Here is a 20,103-nt window from a genome sequence, read left to right on the forward strand (position 1 = left end):
ACATGTTTGCTTGTTACGATGACGGAAGAAGAAGAAATGTGTGTGGAACTTCACTGCATCGGCTGCTCGCCTTTCAGCGCCCCTGTGTCTTATCAGACGAAGGTGACTGTGAAATTGGCAACGAGGCAGAGGTTAACGAACACATGCAAATGGCAACCTTCGACGTCAGCCGAAATAGCTCAGTTGGGAGAGCGTTAGACTGAAGATCTAAAGGTCCCTGGTTCGATCCCGGGTTTCGGCAGGTATTCGTTTTGATGCGACGCCAATGGAATTACTCTGCGTTTGTGATAATGCAACTACCGCTGACAACAAAAATGACTCTCTCCTGTAGCTGTTCTGGTTGTCTAGTGCATGCCATAAGAGGAACTCACTAGACAACTAACTCCCCTAGAAGCAAAAGAATTAAAAATATCCTACCGACTGCATTCCTTTTTCTGTGTCAGGTGGTGAAGAACGTCTTCAACGGAACCGTGAAATGAGCGAAAGCGTGGGAAACATTGCATTCGAAATGCTTGTGAATTTTCCAATTGCCCAGTGAGTGTCGACAAAACACGTAAATTCTCTGCTCCGACGTATGAGGCGTAACAACTAGTGCAATTTGTTGTTGCATCGTGTGCCAGCAGTCTTCGAGAGTGTGTTACGAGCTTAGCGTGATAAGTTTGTAGACAGCATGTAGGCGACGTTTTATTAGTAACGGCCCCATACAGCGATTGCACAACAGTAAAGGACATGAGTCAATGTATAGTTGTGCATTGTGGGAGGTTTTGCAGCCTCGTCTGAGCCCGGATAGCTCAGTTGGTAGAGCATTAGGCTTTTAACCTAAGGGTCCAGGGTTCAAGGCCCCGTCGAGGCGGAAATTTTAACACTTTGGTAGCGATTCGTCTGGTAGCGGTGGAAACGCTACGGAAAATAATGCAGTTACGCCGTTTACTGACACCACAGTGCTTTAAACGGTAGCAGTTGCATGTGTCGGGAGAACACCGCGCTAACGGCAGTCGTGGCCGAGTGGTTAAGGCGTCTGACTCGAAATCAGATTCCCTCTGGGAGCGTAGGTTCGAATCCTACCGGCTGCGTGCGATTTTGCGTACAGAGGAGCAAACATTTTCGCACACATGTGACATGCGTGGGCGAATGCGGGTGCAAACCAGTGACGCCATTCTCAACAAGACGAAAATTTCCGTTTTAAGAATACTGAGTTTTCGCGACGACCGCTGCTTACTGTGGCTATCGGTTCACCTCACACTGACACTGACGCTGGGACTGCAGAAAGCCGTCGCTGAGATCGTGAGTTCACAGATGTGCTCGAAAGTGATGGACAGAGCGAACATTTCATTTTCTTTTTAAGAATCGCAATTTCCATCACTCGAGTGCGGCCAAAGCAGTGGTGCAGCGTTTCTTTTCTTAAGATCTCGCAGCTGCTTGGAGGTATGTCGATCGTTTTAAGACGACAGAAAACTAGCGTCAGCGGTGCGTCAGTGGGAAGTCGGTGAAGTCGCCATCGGAGCCATAAGCCAGTAATTACGACATACGAATCACTCGCGCACCGCGCAGCTGTACGATAATGCTCGTGCGTGGGCCCGCATAGCTGAGTCGGTAGAGCGCTAGGTTTTCAACCAAAGGGTCCTGGGTTCAAGTCCCTGTCTGGGCGAAAATTAATACACTTTCGTAACGGCTAATGGAAACCCTACAGAAAAGAGTGAGGCCACGCCGTTTTCTGCCATCAGATTGCTTCTAAAGATGGCGGTTTCAGTTGTCGGGAGTCGCTTCCGCCACCGGCAGTCGTGGCCGAGTGGTTAAGGCGTCTGACTTGAAATCAGATTCCCTCTGGGAGCGTAGGTTCGAGTCCTGCCGACTGCGAAAATTTTCTCGCTCTCAAAAGGCGGACGTTCAGCTGCATCCTAGCAGTTGCGTCACTACTAAACACGTGGGTCACCAGCAATGTGCAGTGCTATTTGATCCAGGGCGCAGCGTTACAGTCGCGCCCAGAAGCCGCAGCTCATCTCCGCGTCTCACAGCCGTCCACCTGGTGTTAGTACAAGTGTCGCCTCACTGGGCAGTGCAGATGTGTCCATTTTAGCTTGCAGACGATGACGTGTAGCAATTTATGAGCTAACGCAAGTCGTATGTTTTACCGTGTGTATCTGCTAGATACTGCCTCTCATACGGTGGAGAGACTCACTCCTTCTTGTGTCTCGTTCTCCGCACACGAGTTGCCCCTGGCATCGATATAGCACGGGTTTTCTAGCGTCAGCGAAGTCAATATTACACGAATCGAGTCGACATGTTTGCTTGTTACGATGACGGAAGAAGAAGAAATGTGTGTGGAACTTCACTGCATCGGCTGCTCGCCTTTCAGCGCCCCTGTGTCTTATCAGACGAAGGTGACTGTGAAATTGGCAACGAGGCAGAGGTTAACGAACACATGCAAATGGCAACCTTCGACGTCAGCCGAAATAGCTCAGTTGGGAGAGCGTTAGACTGAAGATCTAAAGGTCCCTGGTTCGATCCCGGGTTTCGGCAGGTATTCGTTTTGATGCGACGCCAATGGAATTACTCTGCGTTTGTGATAATGCAACTACCGCTGACAACAAAAATGACTCTCTCCTGTAGCTGTTCTGGTTGTCTAGTGCATGCCATAAGAGGAACTCACTAGACAACTAACTCCCCTAGAAGCAAAAGAATTAAAAATATCCTACCGACTGCATTCCTTTTTCTGTGTCAGGTGGTGAAGAACGTCTTCAACGGAACCGTGAAATGAGCGAAAGCGTGGGAAACATTGCATTCGAAATGCTTGTGAATTTTCCAATTGCCCAGTGAGTGTCGACAAAACACGTAAATTCTCTGCTCCGACGTATGAGGCGTAACAACTAGTGCAATTTGTTGTTGCATCGTGTGCCAGCAGTCTTCGAGAGTGTGTTACGAGCTTAGCGTGATAAGTTTGTAGACAGCATGTAGGCGACGTTTTATTAGTAACGGCCCCATACAGCGATTGCACAACAGTAAAGGACATGAGTCAATGTATAGTTGTGCATTGTGGGAGGTTTTGCAGCCTCGTCTGAGCCCGGATAGCTCAGTTGGTAGAGCATTAGGCTTTTAACCTAAGGGTCCAGGGTTCAAGGCCCCGTCGAGGCGGAAATTTTAACACTTTGGTAGCGATTCGTCTGGTAGCGGTGGAAACGCTACGGAAAATAATGCAGTTACGCCGTTTACTGACACCACAGTGCTTTAAACGGTAGCAGTTGCATGTGTCGGGAGAACACCGCGCTAACGGCAGTCGTGGCCGAGTGGTTAAGGCGTCTGACTCGAAATCAGATTCCCTCTGGGAGCGTAGGTTCGAATCCTACCGGCTGCGTGCGATTTTGCGTACAGAGGAGCAAACATTTTCGCACACATGTGACATGCGTGGGCGAATGCGGGTGCAAACCAGTGACGCCATTCTCAACAAGACGAAAATTTCCGTTTTAAGAATACTGAGTTTTCGCGACGACCGCTGCTTACTGTGGCTATCGGTTCACCTCACACTGACACTGACGCTGGGACTGCAGAAAGCCGTCGCTGAGATCGTGAGTTCACAGATGTGCTCGAAAGTGATGGACAGAGCGAACATTTCATTTTCTTTTTAAGAATCGCAATTTCCATCACTCGAGTGCGGCCAAAGCAGTGGTGCAGCGTTTCTTTTCTTAAGATCTCGCAGCTGCTTGGAGGTATGTCGATCGTTTTAAGACGACAGAAAACTAGCGTCAGCGGTGCGTCAGTGGGAAGTCGGTGAAGTCGCCATCGGAGCCATAAGCCAGTAATTACGACATACGAATCACTCGCGCACCGCGCAGCTGTACGATAATGCTCGTGCGTGGGCCCGCATAGCTGAGTCGGTAGAGCGCTAGGTTTTCAACCAAAGGGTCCTGGGTTCAAGTCCCTGTCTGGGCGAAAATTAATACACTTTCGTAACGGCTAATGGAAACCCTACAGAAAAGAGTGAGGCCACGCCGTTTTCTGCCATCAGATTGCTTCTAAAGATGGCGGTTTCAGTTGTCGGGAGTCGCTTCCGCCACCGGCAGTCGTGGCCGAGTGGTTAAGGCGTCTGACTTGAAATCAGATTCCCTCTGGGAGCGTAGGTTCGAGTCCTGCCGACTGCGAAAATTTTCTCGCTCTCAAAAGGCGGACGTTCAGCTGCATCCTAGCAGTTGCGTCACTACTAAACACGTGGGTCACCAGCAATGTGCAGTGCTATTTGATCCAGGGCGCAGCGTTACAGTAGCGCCCAGAAGCCGCAGCTCATCTCCGCGTCTCACAGCCGTCCACCTGGTGTTAGTACAAGTGTCGCCTCACTGGGCAGTGCAGATGTGTCCATTTTAGCTTGCAGACGATGACGTGTAGCAATTTATGAGCTAACGCAAGTCGTATGTTTTACCGTGTGTATCTGCTAGATACTGCCTCTCATACGGTGGAGAGACTCACTCCTTCTTGTGTCTCGTTCTCCGCACACGAGTTGCCCCTGGCATCGATATAGCACGGGTTTTCTAGCGTCAGCGAAGTCAATATTACACGAATCGAGTCGACATGTTTGCTTGTTACGATGACGGAAGAAGAAGAAATGTGTGTGGAACTTCACTGCATCGGCTGCTCGCCTTTCAGCGCCCCTGTGTCTTATCAGACGAAGGTGACTGTGAAATTGGCAACGAGGCAGAGGTTAACGAACACATGCAAATGGCAACCTTCAACGTCAGCCGAAATAGCTCAGTTGGGAGAGCGTTAGACTGAAGATCTAAAGGTCCCTGGTTCGATCCCGGGTTTCGGCAGGTATTCGTTTTGATGCGACGCCAATGGAATTACTCTGCGTTTGTGATAATGCAACTACCGCTGACAACAAAAATGACTCTCTCCTGTAGCTGTTCTGGTTGTCTAGTGCATGCCATAAGAGGAACTCACTAGACAACTAACTCCCCTAGAAGCAAAAGAATTAAAAATATCCTACCGACTGCATTCCTTTTTCTGTGTCAGGTGGTGAAGAACGTCTTCAACGGAACCGTGAAATGAGCGAAAGCGTGGGAAACATTGCATTCGAAATGCTTGTGAATTTTCCAATTGCCCAGTGAGTGTCGACAAAACACGTAAATTCTCTGCTCCGACGTATGAGGCGTAACAACTAGTGCAATTTGTTGTTGCATCGTGTGCCAGCAGTCTTCGAGAGTGTGTTACGAGCTTAGCGTGATAAGTTTGTAGACAGCATGTAGGCGACGTTTTATTAGTAACGGCCCCATACAGCGATTGCACAACAGTAAAGGACATGAGTCAATGTATAGTTGTGCATTGTGGGAGGTTTTGCAGCCTCGTCTGAGCCCGGATAGCTCAGTTGGTAGAGCATTAGGCTTTTAACCTAAGGGTCCAGGGTTCAAGGCCCCGTCGAGGCGGAAATTTTAACACTTTGGTAGCGATTCGTCTGGTAGCGGTGGAAACGCTACGGAAAATAATGCAGTTACGCCGTTTACTGACACCACAGTGCTTTAAACGGTAGCAGTTGCATGTGTCGGGAGAACACCGCGCTAACGGCAGTCGTGGCCGAGTGGTTAAGGCGTCTGACTCGAAATCAGATTCCCTCTGGGAGCGTAGGTTCGAATCCTACCGGCTGCGTGCGATTTTGCGTACAGAGGAGCAAACATTTTCGCACACATGTGACATGCGTGGGCGAATGCGGGTGCAAACCAGTGACGCCATTCTCAACAAGACGAAAATTTCCGTTTTAAGAATACTGAGTTTTCGCGACGACCGCTGCTTACTGTGGCTATCGGTTCACCTCACACTGACACTGACGCTGGGACTGCAGAAAGCCGTCGCTGAGATCGTGAGTTCACAGATGTGCTCGAAAGTGATGGACAGAGCGAACATTTCATTTTCTTTTTAAGAATCGCAATTTCCATCACTCGAGTGCGGCCAAAGCAGTGGTGCAGCGTTTCTTTTCTTAAGATCTCGCAGCTGCTTGGAGGTATGTCGATCGTTTTAAGACGACAGAAAACTAGCGTCAGCGGTGCGTCAGTGGGAAGTCGGTGAAGTCGCCATCGGAGCCATAAGCCAGTAATTACGACATACGAATCACTCGCGCACCGCGCAGCTGTACGATAATGCTCGTGCGTGGGCCCGCATAGCTGAGTCGGTAGAGCGCTAGGTTTTCAACCAAAGGGTCCTGGGTTCAAGTCCCTGTCTGGGCGAAAATTAATACACTTTCGTAACGGCTAATGGAAACCCTACAGAAAAGAGTGAGGCCACGCCGTTTTCTGCCATCAGATTGCTTCTAAAGATGGCGGTTTCAGTTGTCGGGAGTCGCTTCCGCCACCGGCAGTCGTGGCCGAGTGGTTAAGGCGTCTGACTTGAAATCAGATTCCCTCTGGGAGCGTAGGTTCGAGTCCTGCCGACTGCGAAAATTTTCTCGCTCTCAAAAGGCGGACGTTCAGCTGCATCCTAGCAGTTGCGTCACTACTAAACACGTGGGTCACCAGCAATGTGCAGTGCTATTTGATCCAGGGCGCAGCGTTACAGTCGCGCCCAGAAGCCGCAGCTCATCTCCGCGTCTCACAGCCGTCCACCTGGTGTTAGTACAAGTGTCGCCTCACTGGGCAGTGCAGATGTGTCCATTTTAGCTTGCAGACGATGACGTGTAGCAATTTATGAGCTAACGCAAGTCGTATGTTTTACCGTGTGTATCTGCTAGATACTGCCTCTCATACGGTGGAGAGACTCACTCCTTCTTGTGTCTCGTTCTCCGCACACGAGTTGCCCCTGGCATCGATATAGCACGGGTTTTCTAGCGTCAGCGAAGTCAATATTACACGAATCGAGTCGACATGTTTGCTTGTTACGATGACGGAAGAAGAAGAAATGTGTGTGGAACTTCACTGCATCGGCTGCTCGCCTTTCAGCGCCCCTGTGTCTTATCAGACGAAGGTGACTGTGAAATTGGCAACGAGGCAGAGGTTAACGAACACATGCAAATGGCAACCTTCGACGTCAGCCGAAATAGCTCAGTTGGGAGAGCGTTAGACTGAAGATCTAAAGGTCCCTGGTTCGATCCCAGGTTTCGGCAGGTATTCGTTTTGATGCGACGCCAATGGAATTACTCTGCGTTTGTGATAATGCAACTACCGCTGACAACAAAAATGACTCTCTCCTGTAGCTGTTCTGGTTGTCTAGTGCAGGTATTCGTTTTGATGCGACGCCAATGGAATTACTCTGCGTTTGTGATAATGCAACTACCGCTGACAACAAAAATGACTCTCTCCTGTAGCTGTTCTGGTTGTCTAGTGCATGCCATAAGAGGAACTCACTAGACAACTAACTCCCCTAGAAGCAAAAGAATTAAAAATATCCTACCGACTGCATTCCTTTTTCTGTGTCAGGTGGTGAAGAACGTCTTCAACGGAACCGTGAAATGAGCGAAAGCGTGGGAAACATTGCATTCGAAATGCTTGTGAATTTTCCAATTGCCCAGTGAGTGTCGACAAAACACGTAAATTCTCTGCTCCGACGTATGAGGCGTAACAACTAGTGCAATTTGTTGTTGCATCGTGTGCCAGCAGTCTTCGAGAGTGTGTTACGAGCTTAGCGTGATAAGTTTGTAGACAGCATGTAGGCGACGTTTTATTAGTAACGGCCCCATACAGCGATTGCACAACAGTAAAGGACATGAGTCAATGTATAGTTGTGCATTGTGGGAGGTTTTGCAGCCTCGTCTGAGCCCGGATAGCTCAGTTGGTAGAGCATTAGGCTTTTAACCTAAGGGTCCATTGTTCAAGGCCCCGTCGAGGCGGAAATTTTAACACTTTGGTAGCGATTCGTCTGGTAGCGGTGGAAACGCTACGGAAAATAATGCAGTTACGCCGTTTACTGACACCACAGTGCTTTAAACGGTAGCAGTTGCATGTGTCGGGAGAACACCGCGCTAACGGCAGTCGTGGCCGAGTGGTTAAGGCGTCTGACTCGAAATCAGATTCCCTCTGGGAGCGTAGGTTCGAATCCTACCGGCTGCGTGCGATTTTGCGTACAGAGGAGCAAACATTTTCGCACACATGTGACATGCGTGGGCGAATGCGGGTGCAAACCAGTGACGCCATTCTCAACAAGACGAAAATTTCCGTTTTAAGAATACTGAGTTTTCGCGACGACCGCTGCTTACTGTGGCTATCGGTTCACCTCACACTGACACTGACGCTGGGACTGCAGAAAGCCGTCGCTGAGATCGTGAGTTCACAGATGTGCTCGAAAGTGATGGACAGAGCGAACATTTCATTTTCTTTTTAAGAATCGCAATTTCCATCACTCGAGTGCGGCCAAAGCAGTGGTGCAGCGTTTCTTTTCTTAAGATCTCGCAGCTGCTTGGAGGTATGTCGATCGTTTTAAGACGACAGAAAACTAGCGTCAGCGGTGCGTCAGTGGGAAGTCGGTGAAGTCGCCATCGGAGCCATAAGCCAGTAATTACGACATACGAATCACTCGCGCACCGCGCAGCTGTACGATAATGCTCGTGCGTGGGCCCGCATAGCTGAGTCGGTAGAGCGCTAGGTTTTCAACCAAAGGGTCCTGGGTTCAAGTCCCTGTCTGGGCGAAAATTAATACACTTTCGTAACGGCTAATGGAAACCCTACAGAAAAGAGTGAGGCCACGCCGTTTTCTGCCATCAGATTGCTTCTAAAGATGGCGGTTTCAGTTGTCGGGAGTCGCTTCCGCCACCGGCAGTCGTGGCCGAGTGGTTAAGGCGTCTGACTTGAAATCAGATTCCCTCTGGGAGCGTAGGTTCGAGTCCTGCCGACTGCGAAAATTTTCTCGCTCTCAAAAGGCGGACGTTCAGCTGCATCCTAGCAGTTGCGTCACTACTAAACACGTGGGTCACCAGCAATGTGCAGTGCTATTTGATCCAGGGCGCAGCGTTACAGTAGCGCCCAGAAGCCGCAGCTCATCTCCGCGTCTCACAGCCGTCCACCTGGTGTTAGTACAAGTGTCGCCTCACTGGGCAGTGCAGATGTGTCCATTTTAGCTTGCAGACGATGACGTGTAGCAATTTATGAGCTAACGCAAGTCGTATGTTTTACCGTGTGTATCTGCTAGATACTGCCTCTCATACGGTGGAGAGACTCACTCCTTCTTGTGTCTCGTTCTCCGCACACGAGTTGCCCCTGGCATCGATATAGCACGGGTTTTCTAGCGTCAGCGAAGTCAATATTACACGAATCGAGTCGACATGTTTGCTTGTTACGATGACGGAAGAAGAAGAAATGTGTGTGGAACTTCACTGCATCGGCCGCTCGCCTTTCAGCGCCCCTGTGTCTTATCAGACGAAGGTGACTGTGAAATTGGCAACGAGGCAGAGGTTAACGAACACATGCAAATGGCAACCTTCGACGTCAGCCGAAATAGCTCAGTTGGGAGAGCGTTAGACTGAAGATCTAAAGGTCCCTGGTTCGATCCCGGGTTTCGGCAGGTATTCGTTTTGATGCGACGCCAATGGAATTACTCTGCGTTTGTGATAATGCAACTACCGCTGACAACAAAAATGACTCTCTCCTGTAGCTGTTCTGGTTGTCTAGTGCATGCCATAAGAGGAACTCACTAGACAACTAACTCCCCTAGAAGCAAAAGAATTAAAAATATCCTACCGACTGCATTCCTTTTTCTGTGTCAGGTGGTGAAGAACGTCTTCAACGGAACCGTGAAATGAGCGAAAGCGTGGGAAACATTGCATTCGAAATGCTTGTGAATTTTCCAATTGCCCAGTGAGTGTCGACAAAACACGTAAATTCTCTGCTCCGACGTATGAGGCGTAACAACTAGTGCAATTTGTTGTTGCATCGTGTGCCAGCAGTCTTCGAGAGTGTGTTACGAGCTTAGCGTGATAAGTTTGTAGACAGCATGTAGGCGACGTTTTATTAGTAACGGCCCCATACAGCGATTGCACAACAGTAAAGGACATGAGTCAATGTATAGTTGTGCATTGTGGGAGGTTTTGCAGCCTCGTCTGAGCCCGGATAGCTCAGTTGGTAGAGCATTAGGCTTTTAACCTAAGGGTCCATTGTTCAAGGCCCCGTCGAGGCGGAAATTTTAACACTTTGGTAGCGATTCGTCTGGTAGCGGTGGAAACGCTACGGAAAATAATGCAGTTACGCCGTTTACTGACACCACAGTGCTTTAAACGGTAGCAGTTGCATGTGTCGGGAGAACACCGCGCTAACGGCAGTCGTGGGCCGAGTGGTTAAGGCGTCTGACTCGAAATCAGATTCCCTCTGGGAGCGTAGGTTCGAATCCTACCGGCTGCGTGCGATTTTGCGTACAGAGGAGCAAACATTTTCGCACACATGTGACATGCGTGGGCGAATGCGGGTGCAAACCAGTGACGCCATTCTCAACAAGACGAAAATTTCCGTTTTAAGAATACTGAGTTTTCGCGACGACCGCTGCTTACTGTGGCTATCGGTTCACCTCACACTGACACTGACGCTGGGACTGCAGAAAGCCGTCGCTGAGATCGTGAGTTCACAGATGTGCTCGAAAGTGATGGACAGAGCGAACATTTCATTTTCTTTTTAAGAATCGCAATTTCCATCACTCGAGTGCGGCCAAAGCAGTGGTGCAGCGTTTCTTTTCTTAAGATCTCGCAGCTGCTTGGAGGTATGTCGATCGTTTTAAGACGACAGAAAACTAGCGTCAGCGGTGCGTCAGTGGGAAGTCGGTGAAGTCGCCATCGGAGCCATAAGCCAGTAATTACGACATACGAATCACTCGCGCACCGCGCAGCTGTACGATAATGCTCGTGCGTGGGCCCGCATAGCTGAGTCGGTAGAGCGCTAGGTTTTCAACCAAAGGGTCCTGGGTTCAAGTCCCTGTCTGGGCGAAAATTAATACACTTTCGTAACGGCTAATGGAAACCCTACAGAAAAGAGTGAGGCCACGCCGTTTTCTGCCATCAGATTGCTTCTAAAGATGGCGGTTTCAGTTGTCGGGAGTCGCTTCCGCCACCGGCAGTCGTGGCCGAGTGGTTAAGGCGTCTGACTTGAAATCAGATTCCCTCTGGGAGCGTAGGTTCGAGTCCTGCCGACTGCGAAAATTTTCTCGCTCTCAAAAGGCGGACGTTCAGCTGCATCCTAGCAGTTGCGTCACTACTAAACACGTGGGTCACCAGCAATGTGCAGTGCTATTTGATCCAGGGCGCAGCGTTACAGTAGCGCCCAGAAGCCGCAGCTCATCTCCGCGTCTCACAGCCGTCCACCTGGTGTTAGTACAAGTGTCGCCTCACTGGGCAGTGCAGATGTGTCCATTTTAGCTTGCAGACGATGACGTGTAGCAATTTATGAGCTAACGCAAGTCGTATGTTTTACCGTGTGTATCTGCTAGATACTGCCTCTCATACGGTGGAGAGACTCACTCCTTCTTGTGTCTCGTTCTCCGCACACGAGTTGCCCCTGGCATCGATATAGCACGGGTTTTCTAGCGTCAGCGAAGTCAATATTACACGAATCGAGTCGACATGTTTGCTTGTTACGATGACGGAAGAAGAAGAAATGTGTGTGGAACTTCACTGCATCGGCTGCTCGCCTTTCAGCGCCCCTGTGTCTTATCAGACGAAGGTGACTGTGAAATTGGCAACGAGGCAGAGGTTAACGAACACATGCAAATGGCAACCTTCGACGTCAGCCGAAATAGCTCAGTTGGGAGAGCGTTAGACTGAAGATCTAAAGGTCCCTGGTTCGATCCCGGGTTTCGGCAGGTATTCGTTTTGATGCGACGCCAATGGAATTACTCTGCGTTTGTGATAATGCAACTACCGCTGACAACAAAAATGACTCTCTCCTGTAGCTGTTCTGGTTGTCTAGTGCATGCCATAAGAGGAACTCACTAGACAACTAACTCCCCTAGAAGCAAAAGAATTAAAAATATCCTACCGACTGCATTCCTTTTTCTGTGTCAGGTGGTGAAGAACGTCTTCAACGGAACCGTGAAATGAGCGAAAGCGTGGGAAACATTGCATTCGAAATGCTTGTGAATTTTCCAATTGCCCAGTGAGTGTCGACAAAACACGTAAATTCTCTGCTCCGACGTATGAGGCGTAACAACTAGTGCAATTTGTTGTTGCATCGTGTGCCAGCAGTCTTCGAGAGTGTGTTACGAGCTTAGCGTGATAAGTTTGTAGACAGCATGTAGGCGACGTTTTATTAGTAACGGCCCCATACAGCGATTGCACAACAGTAAAGGACATGAGTCAATGTATAGTTGTGCATTGTGGGAGGTTTTGCAGCCTCGTCTGAGCCCGGATAGCTCAGTTGGTAGAGCATTAGGCTTTTAACCTAAGGGTCCATTGTTCAAGGCCCCGTCGAGGCGGAAATTTTAACACTTTGGTAGCGATTCGTCTGGTAGCGGTGGAAACGCTACGGAAAATAATGCAGTTACGCCGTTTACTGACACCACAGTGCTTTAAACGGTAGCAGTTGCATGTGTCGGGAGAACACCGCGCTAACGGCAGTCGTGGCCGAGTGGTTAAGGCGTCTGACTCGAAATCAGATTCCCTCTGGGAGCGTAGGTTCGAATCCTACCGGCTGCGTGCGATTTTGCGTACAGAGGAGCAAACATTTTCGCACACATGTGACATGCGTGGGCGAATGCGGGTGCAAACCAGTGACGCCATTCTCAACAAGACGAAAATTTCCGTTTTAAGAATACTGAGTTTTCGCGACGACCGCTGCTTACTGTGGCTATCGGTTCACCTCACACTGACACTGACGCTGGGACTGCAGAAAGCCGTCGCTGAGATCGTGAGTTCACAGATGTGCTCGAAAGTGATGGACAGAGCGAACATTTCATTTTCTTTTTAAGAATCGCAATTTCCATCACTCGAGTGCGGCCAAAGCAGTGGTGCAGCGTTTCTTTTCTTAAGATCTCGCAGCTGCTTGGAGGTATGTCGATCGTTTTAAGACGACAGAAAACTAGCGTCAGCGGTGCGTCAGTGGGAAGTCGGTGAAGTCGCCATCGGAGCCATAAGCCAGTAATTACGACATACGAATCACTCGCGCACCGCGCAGCTGTACGATAATGCTCGTGCGTGGGCCCGCATAGCTGAGTCGGTAGAGCGCTAGGTTTTCAACCAAAGGGTCCTGGGTTCAAGTCCCTGTCTGGGCGAAAATTAATACACTTTCGTAACGGCTAATGGAAACCCTACAGAAAAGAGTGAGGCCACGCCGTTTTCTGCCATCAGATTGCTTCTAAAGATGGCGGTTTCAGTTGTCGGGAGTCGCTTCCGCCACCGGCAGTCGTGGCCGAGTGGTTAAGGCGTCTGACTTGAAATCAGATTCCCTCTGGGAGCGTAGGTTCGAGTCCTGCCGACTGCGAAAATTTTCTCGCTCTCAAAAGGCGGACGTTCAGCTGCATCCTAGCAGTTGCGTCACTACTAAACACGTGGGTCACCAGCAATGTGCAGTGCTATTTGATCCAGGGCGCAGCGTTACAGTCGCGCCCAGAAGCCGCAGCTCATCTCCGCGTCTCACAGCCGTCCACCTGGTGTTAGTACAAGTGTCGCCTCACTGGGCAGTGCAGATGTGTCCATTTTAGCTTGCAGACGATGACGTGTAGCAATTTATGAGCTAACGCAAGTCGTATGTTTTACCGTGTGTATCTGCTAGATACTGCCTCTCATACGGTGGAGAGACTCACTCCTTCTTGTGTCTCGTTCTCCGCACACGAGTTGCCCCTGGCATCGATATAGCACGGGTTTTCTAGCGTCAGCGAAGTCAATATTACACGAATCGAGTCGACATGTTTGCTTGTTACGATGACGGAAGAAGAAGAAATGTGTGTGGAACTTCACTGCATCGGCTGCTCGCCTTTCAGCGCCCCTGTGTCTTATCAGACGAAGGTGACTGTGAAATTGGCAACGAGGCAGAGGTTAACGAACACATGCAAATGGCAACCTTCGACGTCAGCCGAAATAGCTCAGTTGGGAGAGCGTTAGACTGAAGATCTAAAGGTCCCTGGTTCGATCCCGGGTTTCGGCAGGTATTCGTTTTGATGCGACGCCAATGGAATTACTCTGCGTTTGTGATAATGCAACTACCGCTGACAACAAAAATGACTCTCTCCTGTAGCTGTTCTGGTTGTCTAGTGCATGCCATAAGAGGAACTCACTAGACAACTAACTCCCCTAGAAGCAAAAGAATTAAAAATATCCTACCGACTGCATTCCTTTTTCTGTGTCAGGTGGTGAAGAACGTCTTCAACGGAACCGTGAAATGAGCGAAAGCGTGGGAAACATTGCATTCGAAATGCTTGTGAATTTTCCAATTGCCCAGTGAGTGTCGACAAAACACGTAAATTCTCTGCTCCGACGTATGAGGCGTAACAACTAGTGCAATTTGTTGTTGCATCGTGTGCCAGCAGTCTTCGAGAGTGTGTTACGAGCTTAGCGTGATAAGTTTGTAGACAGCATGTAGGCGACGTTTTATTAGTAACGGCCCCATACAGCGATTGCACAACAGTAAAGGACATGAGTCAATGTATAGTTGTGCATTGTGGGAGGTTTTGCAGCCTCGTCTGAGCCCGGATAGCTCAGTTGGTAGAGCATTAGGCTTTTAACCTAAGGGTCCATTGTTCAAGGCCCCGTCGAGGCGGAAATTTTAACACTTTGGTAGCGATTCGTCTGGTAGCGGTGGAAACGCTACGGAAAATAATGCAGTTACGCCGTTTACTGACACCACAGTGCTTTAAACGGTAGCAGTTGCATGTGTCGGGAGAACACCGCGCTAACGGCAGTCGTGGCCGAGTGGTTAAGGCGTCTGACTCGAAATCAGATTCCCTCTGGGAGCGTAGGTTCGAATCCTACCGGCTGCGTGCGATTTTGCGTACAGAGGAGCAAACATTTTCGCACACATGTGACATGCGTGGGCGAATGCGGGTGCAAACCAGTGACGCCATTCTCAACAAGACGAAAATTTCCGTTTTAAGAATACTGAGTTTTCGCGACGACCGCTGCTTACTGTGGCTATCGGTTCACCTCACACTGACACTGACGCTGGGACTGCAGAAAGCCGTCGCTGAGATCGTGAGTTCACAGATGTGCTCGAAAGTGATGGACAGAGCGAACATTTCATTTTCTTTTTAAGAATCGCAATTTCCATCACTCGAGTGCGGCCAAAGCAGTGGTGCAGCGTTTCTTTTCTTAAGATCTCGCAGCTGCTTGGAGGTATGTCGATCGTTTTAAGACGACAGAAAACTAGCGTCAGCGGTGCGTCAGTGGGAAGTCGGTGAAGTCGCCATCGGAGCCATAAGCCAGTAATTACGACATACGAATCACTCGCGCACCGCGCAGCTGTACGATAATGCTCGTGCGTGGGCCCGCATAGCTGAGTCGGTAGAGCGCTAGGTTTTCAACCAAAGGGTCCTGGGTTCAAGTCCCTGTCTGGGCGAAAATTAATACACTTTCGTAACGGCTAATGGAAACCCTACAGAAAAGAGTGAGGCCACGCCGTTTTCTGCCATCAGATTGCTTCTAAAGATGGCGGTTTCAGTTGTCGGGAGTCGCTTCCGCCACCGGCAGTCGTGGCCGAGTGGTTAAGGCGTCTGACTTGAAATCAGATTCCCTCTGGGAGCGTAGGTTCGAGTCCTGCCGACTGCGAAAATTTTCTCGCTCTCAAAAGGCGGACGTTCAGCTGCATCCTAGCAGTTGCGTCACTACTAAACACGTGGGTCACCAGCAATGTGCAGTGCTATTTGATCCAGGGCGCAGCGTTACAGTCGCGCCCAGAAGCCGCAGCTCATCTCCGCGTCTCACAGCCGTCCACCTGGTGTTAGTACAAGTGTCGCCTCACTGGGCAGTGCAGATGTGTCCATTTTAGCTTGCAGACGATGACGTGTAGCAATTTATGAGCTAACGCAAGTCGTATGTTTTACCGTGTGTATCTGCTAGATACTGCCTCTCATACGGTGGAGAGACTCACTCCTTCTTGTGTCTCGTTCTCCGCACACGAGTTGCCCCTGGCATCGATATAGCACGGGTTTTCTAGCGTCAGCGAAGTCAATATTACACGAATCGAGTCGACATGTTTGCTTGTTACGATGACGGAAGAAGAAGAAATGTGTGTGGAACTTCACTGCATCGGCTGCTCGCCTTTCAGCGCCCCTGTGTCTTATCAGACGAAGGTGACTGTGAAATTGGCAACGAGGCAGAGGTTAACGAACACATGCAAATGGCAACCTTGGACGTCAGCCGAAATAGCTCAGTTGGGAGAGCGTTAGACTGAAGATCTAAAGGTCCCTGGTTCGATCCCGGGTTTCGGCAGGTATTCGTTTTGATGCGACGCCAATGGAATTACTCTGCGTTTGTGATAATGCAACTACCGCTGACAACAAAAATGACTCTCTCCTGTAGCTGTTCTGGTTGTCTAGTGCATGCCATAAGAGGAACTCACTAGACAACTAACTCCCCTAGAAGCAAAAGAATTAAAAATATCCTACCGACTGCATTCCTTTTTCTGTGTCAGGTGGTGAAGAACGTCTTCAACGGAACCGTGAAATGAGCGAAAGCGTGGGAAACATTGCATTCGAAATGCTTGTGAATTTTCCAATTGCCCAGTGAGTGTCGACAAAACACGTAAATTCTCTGCTCCGACGTATGAGGCGTAACAACTAGTGCAATTTGTTGTTGCATCGTGTGCCAGCAGTCTTCGAGAGTGTGTTACGAGCTTAGCGTGATAAGTTTGTAGACAGCATGTAGGCGACGTTTTATTAGTAACGGCCCCATACAGCGATTGCACAACAGTAAAGGACATGAGTCAATGTATAGTTGTGCATTGTGGGAGGTTTTGCAGCCTCGTCTGAGCCCGGATAGCTCAGTTGGTAGAGCATTAGGCTTTTAACCTAAGGGTCCATTGTTCAAGGCCCCGTCGAGGCGGAAATTTTAACACTTTGGTAGCGATTCGTCTGGTAGCGGTGGAAACGCTACGGAAAATAATGCAGTTACGCCGTTTACTGACACCACAGTGCTTTAAACGGTAGCAGTTGCATGTGTCGGGAGAACACCGCGCTAACGGCAGTCGTGGCCGAGTGGTTAAGGCGTCTGACTCGAAATCAGATTCCCTCTGGGAGCGTAGGTTCGAATCCTACCGGCTGCGTGCGATTTTGCGTACAGAGGAGCAAACATTTTCGCACACATGTGACATGCGTGGGCGAATGCGGGTGCAAACCAGTGACGCCATTCTCAACAAGACGAAAATTTCCGTTTTAAGAATACTGAGTTTTCGCGACGACCGCTGCTTACTGTGGCTATCGGTTCACCTCACACTGACACTGACGCTGGGACTGCAGAAAGCCGTCGCTGAGATCGTGAGTTCACAGATGTGCTCGAAAGTGATGGACAGAGCGAACATTTCATTTTCTTTTTAAGAATCGCAATTTCCATCACTCGAGTGCGGCCAAAGCAGTGGTGCAGCGTTTCTTTTCTTAAGATCTCGCAGCTGCTTGGAGGTATGTCGATCGTTTTAAGACGACAGAAAACTAGCGTCAGCGGTGCGTCAGTGGGAAGTCGGTGAAGTCGCCATCGGAGCCATAAGCCAGTAATTACGACATACGAATCACTCGCGCACCGCGCAGCTGTACGATAATGCTCGTGCGTGGGCCCGCATAGCTGAGTCGGTAGAGCGCTAGGTTTTCAACCAAAGGGTCCTGGGTTCAAGTCCCTGTCTGGGCGAAAATTAATACACTTTCGTAACGGCTAATGGAAACCCTACAGAAAAGAGTGAGGCCACGCCGTTTTCTGCCATCAGATTGCTTCTAAAGATGGCGGTTTCAGTTGTCGGGAGTCGCTTCCGCCACCGGCAGTCGTGGCCGAGTGGTTAAGGCGTCTGACTTGAAATCAGATTCCCTCTGGGAGCGTAGGTTCGAGTCCTGCCGACTGCGAAAATTTTCTCGCTCTCAAAAGGCGGACGTTCAGCTGCATCCTAGCAGTTGCGTCACTACTAAACACGTGGGTCACCAGCAATGTGCAGTGCTATTTGATCCAGGGCGCAGCGTTACAGTAGCGCCCAGAAGCCGCAGCTCATCTCCGCGTCTCACAGCCGTCCACCTGGTGTTAGTACAAGTGTCGCCTCACTGGGCAGTGCAGATGTGTCCATTTTAGCTTGCAGACGATGACGTGTAGCAATTTATGAGCTAACGCAAGTCGTATGTTTTACCGTGTGTATCTGCTAGATACTGCCTCTCATACGGTGGAGAGACTCACTCCTTCTTGTGTCTCGTTCTCCGCACACGAGTTGCCCCTGGCATCGATATAGCACGGGTTTTCTAGCGTCAGCGAAGTCAATATTACACGAATCGAGTCGACATGTTTGCTTGTTACGATGACGGAAGAAGAAGAAATGTGTGTGGAACTTCACTGCATCGGCTGCTCGCCTTTCAGCGCCCCTGTGTCTTATCAGACGAAGGTGACTGTGAAATTGGCAACGAGGCAGAGGTTAACGAACACATGCAAATGGCAACCTTCGACGTCAGCCGAAATAGCTCAGTTGGGAGAGCGTTAGACTGAAGATCTAAAGGTCCCTGGTTCGATCCCGGGTTTCGGCAGGTATTCGTTTTGATGCGACGCCAATGGAATTACTCTGCGTTTGTGATAATGCAACTACCGCTGACAACAAAAATGACTCTCTCCTGTAGCTGTTCTGGTTGTCTAGTGCATGCCATAAGAGGAACTCACTAGACAACTAACTCCCCTAGAAGCAAAAGAATTAAAAATATCCTACCGACTGCATTCCTTTTTCTGTGTCAGGTGGTGAAGAACGTCTTCAACGGAACCGTGAAATGAGCGAAAGCGTGGGAAACATTGCATTCGAAATGCTTGTGAATTTTCCAATTGCCCAGTGAGTGTCGACAAAACACGTAAATTCTCTGCTCCGACGTATGAGGCGTAACAACTAGTGCAATTTGTTGTTGCATCGTGTGCCAGCAGTCTTCGAGAGTGTGTTACGAGCTTAGCGTGATAAGTTTGTAGACAGCATGTAGGCGACGTTTTATTAGTAACGGCCCCATACAGCGATTGCACAACAGTAAAGGACATGAGTCAATGTATAGTTGTGCATTGTGGGAGGTTTTGCAGCCTCGTCTGAGCCCGGATAGCTCAGTTGGTAGAGCATTAGGCTTTTAACCTAAGGGTCCATTGTTCAAGGCCCCGTCGAGGCGGAAATTTTAACACTTTGGTAGCGATTCGTCTGGTAGCGGTGGAAACGCTACGGAAAATAATGCAGTTACGCCGTTTACTGACACCACAGTGCTTTAAACGGTAGCAGTTGCATGTGTCGGGAGAACACCGCGCTAACGGCAGTCGTGGCCGAGTGGTTAAGGCGTCTGACTCGAAATCAGATTCCCTCTGGGAGCGTAGGTTCGAATCCTACCGGCTGCGTGCGATTTTGCGTACAGAGGAGCAAACATTTTCGCACACATGTGACATGCGTGGGCGAATGCGGGTGCAAACCAGTGACGCCATTCTCAACAAGACGAAAATTTCCGTTTTAAGAATACTGAGTTTTCGCGACGACCGCTGCTTACTGTGGCTATCGGTTCACCTCACACTGACACTGACGCTGGGACTGCAGAAAGCCGTCGCTGAGATCGTGAGTTCACAGATGTGCTCGAAAGTGATGGACAGAGCGAACATTTCATTTTCTTTTTAAGAATCGCAATTTCCATCACTCGAGTGCGGCCAAAGCAGTGGTGCAGCGTTTCTTTTCTTAAGATCTCGCAGCTGCTTGGAGGTATGTCGATCGTTTTAAGACGACAGAAAACTAGCGTCAGCGGTGCGTCAGTGGGAAGTCGGTGAAGTCGCCATCGGAGCCATAAGCCAGTAATTACGACATACGAATCACTCGCGCACCGCGCAGCTGTACGATAATGCTCGTGCGTGGGCCCGCATAGCTGAGTCGGTAGAGCGCTAGGTTTTCAACCAAAGGGTCCTGGGTTCAAGTCCCTGTCTGGGCGAAAATTAATACACTTTCGTAACGGCTAATGGAAACCCTACAGAAAAGAGTGAGGCCACGCCGTTTTCTGCCATCAGATTGCTTCTAAAGATGGCGGTTTCAGTTGTCGGGA

The 20,103-nt window shown here is 49.6% G+C and overlaps 29 non-coding genes across 29 annotated transcripts; all 29 read left to right on the forward strand.

Annotated features, from left to right (window-relative positions):
* The first annotated feature begins 168 nt into the window (after positions 1 to 168).
* Trnaf-gaa (transfer RNA phenylalanine (anticodon GAA)) lies at positions 169 to 241 on the forward strand. Its single transcript has one exon. It is a non-coding gene; the product is annotated as a tRNA-Phe (tRNA).
* A 539-nt stretch (positions 242 to 780) lies between these two features.
* Positions 781 to 853, forward strand: Trnak-uuu (transfer RNA lysine (anticodon UUU)). The gene has a single exon. It is a non-coding gene; the product is annotated as a tRNA-Lys (tRNA).
* A 138-nt stretch (positions 854 to 991) lies between these two features.
* Trnas-cga (transfer RNA serine (anticodon CGA)) lies at positions 992 to 1,073 on the forward strand. Its single transcript has one exon. It is a non-coding gene; the product is annotated as a tRNA-Ser (tRNA).
* Positions 1,074 to 1,775: 702 nt separating this feature from the next.
* Positions 1,776 to 1,857, forward strand: Trnas-uga (transfer RNA serine (anticodon UGA)). The gene has a single exon. It is a non-coding gene; the product is annotated as a tRNA-Ser (tRNA).
* Positions 1,858 to 2,447: 590 nt separating this feature from the next.
* Positions 2,448 to 2,520, forward strand: Trnaf-gaa (transfer RNA phenylalanine (anticodon GAA)). Its single transcript has one exon. It is a non-coding gene; the product is annotated as a tRNA-Phe (tRNA).
* Positions 2,521 to 3,059: 539 nt separating this feature from the next.
* On the forward strand, positions 3,060 to 3,132 carry Trnak-uuu (transfer RNA lysine (anticodon UUU)). Its single transcript has one exon. It is a non-coding gene; the product is annotated as a tRNA-Lys (tRNA).
* A 138-nt stretch (positions 3,133 to 3,270) lies between these two features.
* Positions 3,271 to 3,352, forward strand: Trnas-cga (transfer RNA serine (anticodon CGA)). Its single transcript has one exon. It is a non-coding gene; the product is annotated as a tRNA-Ser (tRNA).
* A 702-nt stretch (positions 3,353 to 4,054) lies between these two features.
* On the forward strand, positions 4,055 to 4,136 carry Trnas-uga (transfer RNA serine (anticodon UGA)). The gene has a single exon. It is a non-coding gene; the product is annotated as a tRNA-Ser (tRNA).
* A 590-nt stretch (positions 4,137 to 4,726) lies between these two features.
* On the forward strand, positions 4,727 to 4,799 carry Trnaf-gaa (transfer RNA phenylalanine (anticodon GAA)). Its single transcript has one exon. It is a non-coding gene; the product is annotated as a tRNA-Phe (tRNA).
* A 539-nt stretch (positions 4,800 to 5,338) lies between these two features.
* Trnak-uuu (transfer RNA lysine (anticodon UUU)) lies at positions 5,339 to 5,411 on the forward strand. The gene has a single exon. It is a non-coding gene; the product is annotated as a tRNA-Lys (tRNA).
* Positions 5,412 to 5,549: 138 nt separating this feature from the next.
* On the forward strand, positions 5,550 to 5,631 carry Trnas-cga (transfer RNA serine (anticodon CGA)). Its single transcript has one exon. It is a non-coding gene; the product is annotated as a tRNA-Ser (tRNA).
* Positions 5,632 to 6,333: 702 nt separating this feature from the next.
* On the forward strand, positions 6,334 to 6,415 carry Trnas-uga (transfer RNA serine (anticodon UGA)). Its single transcript has one exon. It is a non-coding gene; the product is annotated as a tRNA-Ser (tRNA).
* Positions 6,416 to 7,005: 590 nt separating this feature from the next.
* Trnaf-gaa (transfer RNA phenylalanine (anticodon GAA)) lies at positions 7,006 to 7,078 on the forward strand. The gene has a single exon. It is a non-coding gene; the product is annotated as a tRNA-Phe (tRNA).
* Positions 7,079 to 7,939: 861 nt separating this feature from the next.
* Trnas-cga (transfer RNA serine (anticodon CGA)) lies at positions 7,940 to 8,021 on the forward strand. The gene has a single exon. It is a non-coding gene; the product is annotated as a tRNA-Ser (tRNA).
* A 702-nt stretch (positions 8,022 to 8,723) lies between these two features.
* Trnas-uga (transfer RNA serine (anticodon UGA)) lies at positions 8,724 to 8,805 on the forward strand. The gene has a single exon. It is a non-coding gene; the product is annotated as a tRNA-Ser (tRNA).
* A 590-nt stretch (positions 8,806 to 9,395) lies between these two features.
* Trnaf-gaa (transfer RNA phenylalanine (anticodon GAA)) lies at positions 9,396 to 9,468 on the forward strand. Its single transcript has one exon. It is a non-coding gene; the product is annotated as a tRNA-Phe (tRNA).
* Positions 9,469 to 10,218: 750 nt separating this feature from the next.
* Positions 10,219 to 10,301, forward strand: Trnas-cga (transfer RNA serine (anticodon CGA)). Its single transcript has one exon. It is a non-coding gene; the product is annotated as a tRNA-Ser (tRNA).
* A 702-nt stretch (positions 10,302 to 11,003) lies between these two features.
* On the forward strand, positions 11,004 to 11,085 carry Trnas-uga (transfer RNA serine (anticodon UGA)). The gene has a single exon. It is a non-coding gene; the product is annotated as a tRNA-Ser (tRNA).
* Positions 11,086 to 11,675: 590 nt separating this feature from the next.
* On the forward strand, positions 11,676 to 11,748 carry Trnaf-gaa (transfer RNA phenylalanine (anticodon GAA)). Its single transcript has one exon. It is a non-coding gene; the product is annotated as a tRNA-Phe (tRNA).
* Positions 11,749 to 12,498: 750 nt separating this feature from the next.
* On the forward strand, positions 12,499 to 12,580 carry Trnas-cga (transfer RNA serine (anticodon CGA)). Its single transcript has one exon. It is a non-coding gene; the product is annotated as a tRNA-Ser (tRNA).
* A 702-nt stretch (positions 12,581 to 13,282) lies between these two features.
* Positions 13,283 to 13,364, forward strand: Trnas-uga (transfer RNA serine (anticodon UGA)). Its single transcript has one exon. It is a non-coding gene; the product is annotated as a tRNA-Ser (tRNA).
* Positions 13,365 to 13,954: 590 nt separating this feature from the next.
* Positions 13,955 to 14,027, forward strand: Trnaf-gaa (transfer RNA phenylalanine (anticodon GAA)). The gene has a single exon. It is a non-coding gene; the product is annotated as a tRNA-Phe (tRNA).
* Positions 14,028 to 14,777: 750 nt separating this feature from the next.
* Trnas-cga (transfer RNA serine (anticodon CGA)) lies at positions 14,778 to 14,859 on the forward strand. Its single transcript has one exon. It is a non-coding gene; the product is annotated as a tRNA-Ser (tRNA).
* A 702-nt stretch (positions 14,860 to 15,561) lies between these two features.
* Trnas-uga (transfer RNA serine (anticodon UGA)) lies at positions 15,562 to 15,643 on the forward strand. The gene has a single exon. It is a non-coding gene; the product is annotated as a tRNA-Ser (tRNA).
* A 590-nt stretch (positions 15,644 to 16,233) lies between these two features.
* On the forward strand, positions 16,234 to 16,306 carry Trnaf-gaa (transfer RNA phenylalanine (anticodon GAA)). The gene has a single exon. It is a non-coding gene; the product is annotated as a tRNA-Phe (tRNA).
* A 750-nt stretch (positions 16,307 to 17,056) lies between these two features.
* On the forward strand, positions 17,057 to 17,138 carry Trnas-cga (transfer RNA serine (anticodon CGA)). Its single transcript has one exon. It is a non-coding gene; the product is annotated as a tRNA-Ser (tRNA).
* A 702-nt stretch (positions 17,139 to 17,840) lies between these two features.
* Trnas-uga (transfer RNA serine (anticodon UGA)) lies at positions 17,841 to 17,922 on the forward strand. Its single transcript has one exon. It is a non-coding gene; the product is annotated as a tRNA-Ser (tRNA).
* A 590-nt stretch (positions 17,923 to 18,512) lies between these two features.
* On the forward strand, positions 18,513 to 18,585 carry Trnaf-gaa (transfer RNA phenylalanine (anticodon GAA)). The gene has a single exon. It is a non-coding gene; the product is annotated as a tRNA-Phe (tRNA).
* Positions 18,586 to 19,335: 750 nt separating this feature from the next.
* Trnas-cga (transfer RNA serine (anticodon CGA)) lies at positions 19,336 to 19,417 on the forward strand. The gene has a single exon. It is a non-coding gene; the product is annotated as a tRNA-Ser (tRNA).
* The last annotated feature ends 686 nt before the right edge of the window (positions 19,418 to 20,103 follow it).

This window comes from Schistocerca serialis, unplaced genomic scaffold (assembly GCF_023864345.2).
Source record: "Schistocerca serialis cubense isolate TAMUIC-IGC-003099 unplaced genomic scaffold, iqSchSeri2.2 HiC_scaffold_1377, whole genome shotgun sequence".
In the NCBI taxonomy this organism is placed as follows: domain Eukaryota; kingdom Metazoa; phylum Arthropoda; class Insecta; order Orthoptera; family Acrididae; genus Schistocerca; species Schistocerca serialis.